This window comes from Carassius carassius, chromosome 39 (genome assembly GCF_963082965.1).
Source record: "Carassius carassius chromosome 39, fCarCar2.1, whole genome shotgun sequence".
NCBI classification, from domain to species: domain Eukaryota; kingdom Metazoa; phylum Chordata; class Actinopteri; order Cypriniformes; family Cyprinidae; genus Carassius; species Carassius carassius.
The window spans coordinates 12,507,430-12,512,330 of record NC_081793.1 but is presented as its reverse complement, the minus strand read 5'-3'; positions in this window follow the sequence as shown (position 1 = coordinate 12,512,330).

Here is a 4,901-nt window from a genome sequence, read left to right as displayed (position 1 = left end):
TGGTAGTTGGGAGCAGTTTTTGTGCAGGTGTGTCATTCTGCATGTCAAACCGTGAATAAAAGTGGTTGAGTGCATCCGGGAGGGATGTTTCATTATCAAAGCACTGTGGCGGGGGCTTGTAGTCAGTGATGGTCTAAATGGTTTGTCACAGGCTGTCTATGAAGTGATTGTTGACTTTGAGCATATGACTGTTTTGCATTTTTGATGCCACAGGACAGATTGGCTCTTGCTGTTTTGAGGGCTGCTTTATCTCCTGATGCTTCATCTGTGGTCTTTAGCAGCCCACAAATTTCTGCTGTCATCCACGGCTTCTGGTTTGCACGTGTGGTGATTGTCTTGGTGATTGTCACATCATCGAAGCACTTTTTGATATAAGCAGTCACTGTTTGAGTGTACTCCTGCAGGACCCTGTACTCATGCAGGACTCCTTTAAAATGACCCTTATAATGTCTCTGTAATTTGAAACACACTCCTTTTATTCTAGCCTTATTCTGGACAAGCTCCCCCTCTGCATAATACTGTACCTGGGCCCGGAAATCAAAATACTTTTTCTGTTGGGAAGAAGCCTGTAACTGATGTTGCTGTACTGCTCCCACCATAGTAGATAAAGCCTCAGCCATGCATTGCACATATTCATTTAGGGAATCAAAAGCCTCTTACAAATTCACATTCAACATAATGCCACAGGCAATACCATCTCTCTCCCAAACACGACCTTATAGGGAGTAAAGCTATTGCATGAGCACTACTATGATACACCATCATGACATAAGGCAACAATCAGTCCCAGTTATTCTGGTTCTCATCCACAAAAAGTGACAACATATAAAAGTGACCAATAATATTGATCTTTAACCTTGCCTTGCAGTTTTTGCACCCCTAAATGACCACCCGTAACTATATTATGCAGCATTTTTAAAACTTTTGGGATCAAGCACTTTGGAAGTATTACCTGTACTTTACCGACTGCATCAGAATTTGTGACACATGTACTACTCTAACAGGACAAGTCCCCCCACTGACAATATCCCCCACCTGCCCAGGCATCTCTGAAACTAAATTCAAAGCAGGAAGTCTAGATAAAGCATCTGCAGTAGCATGTTGTTTGCCTGGTCTATGCACAATCTTGTACTGAAAACTGGATGCAATGAAAATTATGCAATCACCTCAGGGAATTGTGATCTGTCTGCATTGAAAACTATGACCCCTAAAAGATAATGTTTAAAATGTTTTGTGAAAGTTACTATACTCAACAATTCCTTTTTGGTGCGTTCTTGATTTGTAAGGGACCGACTTGCATAGATCACTACTCTCTCCATCCCTAACTCTACAAATACTGAAGCAGCAAACTTTTGAAAACACAAAATTTATGTCACTGCCAAAACCTTTGGCCAAGTTACAAGGGATTTCACACTGAGTGTATTTCATCTAAATGAATTAAATGTGGGTCAGATTAGATTGAAAGGAGCCCCTGGCCATGAAATGTGGCCAAAGAGTGGTCAAAAACATAAGAACCAGGGGCAGACTGGCCATTGGGAGCAATGGGACATTTCCCGGTGGCCTGATGGTCATTCTGGCCTGCTGCCTGCCGCTGTGCAGTCAATCAGGCCGACGTGCAATAGGCTGGTATGCAACTGCAAATTAATTAACGGACTTTTGACAGTTTATTTTATTTGTATCTTTACTCTATTTGTGCTGTTGCTTGTAGTTAGAATATTCTTAATAATATGATAAAATATATATTTTTTTGAAAGTATAGTTTTTCCATAAACATAGCACATACAACTGTAACGAAACCGTGACTCTAAAACCGTGAAACAAACCAAACTGTGAAAAAGTTGAACTGTTCTACCATAATATTTACATAATCATTTGGCAGACGGACGCTTTCATTCAAAGCGACTTACAATAGATCAAATCTATTCTAAACATTTTTTATTAGATAGAAGTTTTAAAAGAGCATCTTAATGACAAAGTAGCACACTTGTTTTACATATGGGGATACAGTTTTTTTTGGTGCCAAATTTGACCAGAAATTTTGATTTTCCATTTCTAGCCTACGATATGAAGCCTAGTCTACAATGTTTATTTATTTATTATGAAGGTGACGAAGGAAGCAACAGTAGCACTAGTGCTGCAAGTGCTCCTGCTGTTGAACAAGAGAAGGTGGACAGTTCAGCTTTTGAGTCAAAGCAGGAACCTTCAGGTAAAGTTTAAGCTATAAGCAAAACTAAACATGCTGGCTATAATCTTAGAAAAATATGTGCTTTTATAATTTATAAGGTCATCAGTAGTAGGACTGTGATCATTGGGACATTCAATTGATGGCTGCATAATTAATTTAGATTATTGAAAGTGCTTATTTCATATTGCAGAGAAACTTGATGTGTAGAGTGAGAGAAAGGGGGATTAAGGGAAAGATGATAGAGAGAGTGAATGCCTTCATACTCCATTTGATAATTTTGCCTGTACACAGTCTAAGGATTTTGATTTATTTTTAAGTATCACCCAATTCAAACAACTGAAAGAGCCAAAGAGTTTAGCAGTCTGGTGGAAACATGAATTGGGTGGTGGTGACTGCAGCAAGAGGTGGCCTGGGGTGTAGTCCAATTCCTGGCCTGATTTACTGTCCCAGTCCGCCACTGATAAGCACATTCCCTTAACGGACCACTTGCTGCCTAGCGAGTGAGCTGATGAACTGCCATGACAGAGTGAAGATGTCAATCAATTTATCACACTGTGGCAAGGGCTGAGACCAAAGCAAAGCCTGGCCGATTAAAATAAACTTCTGTTTGATGGTGTTAAATTTAATATGACACTATAGGGCACTAAAACTCACATTGCACTGTTACTAAATTAAAGTCGGGATGAAATGAAAATTCACCCGATTTTCTAAATGAAAATTATAAATCTTATTGTGAGCAATTCATTCATGTTTCACAAAAAAAAAAAGACATTTCGTATTTCAGTAGCCAAAATATCACTGAAATCTCACTTGCTATTATTTATGATTTTGAAAATGTTTTATGTTTTTTAATTGTTGTGGGCTCCATGAACTGTTATTATAATTAATAATTACCATGTTTGTGGATCAAACTGATCCTAACTGGCTTTAATAAAACTCACTCACACACATACACAAACATAATCACACTGAAAAATAGAAACAACTGCAAATAGCAAACAGATCATAACATAATAATATCATAAAATTCTATATCTTTATAATTATAAAAACATAAAAAATAAAATAAATAGCACATAAAACTAAAAAAAAATCATTTTCACAAACAGTAAACATACTGTATACAGTAATTATAACTTTACCTATTAACTTTCACTACTACTGCTGTACTCTAAGCTTTTATTTTGCATTCTAGGCTCATTTTGAGCACAAGTAGCTTCTGCAAATATAATTGTTGCAAGTGTAATAGTTTAGCTGATTATTTATTCACACTAGGGAGTACTTTGATGATAGTACTGATTGTAATGGTGCTCTGCTCAGGTAAAGTTTTTTTTTTTTTTTTTTTTATAAAGTAGCAGTGGCAACCAAACTATCAGTGTGCCCTTTTATTGGTTAAAATCACTGCACAGTTTCTGTGGTAAACAGATTATGTTCGTATGCAGTGTTGGGGAAAGTTACTTTTAAAAGTAATGCCTTACAATATTGCGTTACTCCCTAAAAAAGAAACTAAATACGTTACTTAGTTACTTTTTATGGAAAGTAATGTGTTACATTACTTTTGCGTTACTTTCACGTTACTTTTTAAATATGAGCAGGGCTTGATTGTTTTTAATATAAGAAGTTCTATTTATAGCAAATGTAAAAGCCCTTTCACACCAAAAAGTGTAATGAATAAACCGCAGACTGAAGGAAAAGTAAATTCACGTCTGTACAGTAGAACACAGGAGAAGAAGATTCAACACTCTTCAGCAATAAAAAAAAAACAATGAAGCAGAATTGTTAGTTTATCTAAAGTCATTTTTTAATTATTAGTATGGTTGAACTGGATCATTAAAGGTCAGCAGCAAAGACACTGTTAATAAAATGGGAATAGATACATTTGTGTTATTTAATATAGTTATTGCAGGTTTGTGTCATATTCTGAGTTTGCATTTCACTGTTTTGATTAATTTTGATGAATACTAAATCTGTTTTGTTTTTTTGTGAGTGGGATGAATTAATGCACATTCACATTTAGTCTAGAACTACAGTAACATGTTCACACAGCGCACACAACGCCTCCATACTTCTGATTTCTCCCAATATGGGAACAGGAGGCTTGTCAGTCAAAAAATGGGAATACAAAGTAACTGGCGTTACTTTTTTGAAAAAGTAACTCAGATATTTTCTTGTAAATTAAAAAGTAATGCGTTACTTTACTAGTTACTTGAAAAAGTAATCTGATTACGTAACTCGCGTTACTTGTAATGCATTACCCCCAACACTGTTCGTATGACTTCTTGCAGGGTATTTGTTTATTTGTCGTATGACATTTCCAGGGACAGGACACCAAAAATAAGTTTGTTTTCAATGTCACATCTATTTCACCTCTCACAAAGTGAGAAGTGTATTGGTGCAGGTATGACCTGTGTTAGTGTAGAGTGCAGAGATCAAGAGGTGGAGATAAAATGTATTACTTACTCTTCTCTTATGACAGCCACCCTCCATTTACTGACAGAAGAAATAAATGACTATCATGCAAGAAGTTGACCTCAAAAATTCATCTGGAACATTCTCTTCATCCCCTTCACCTTGATTGTTTGCAACTGTTTTCCTCACCGGAGGCTTTTTTAAAGGATAATGATATGAAATGCAACATCAAGGGACAGTAATGCTTTGAGAATTATTGAGCTAATATTTCTCTCTTAAGCATAATAAATAGAACCCAAATGATATC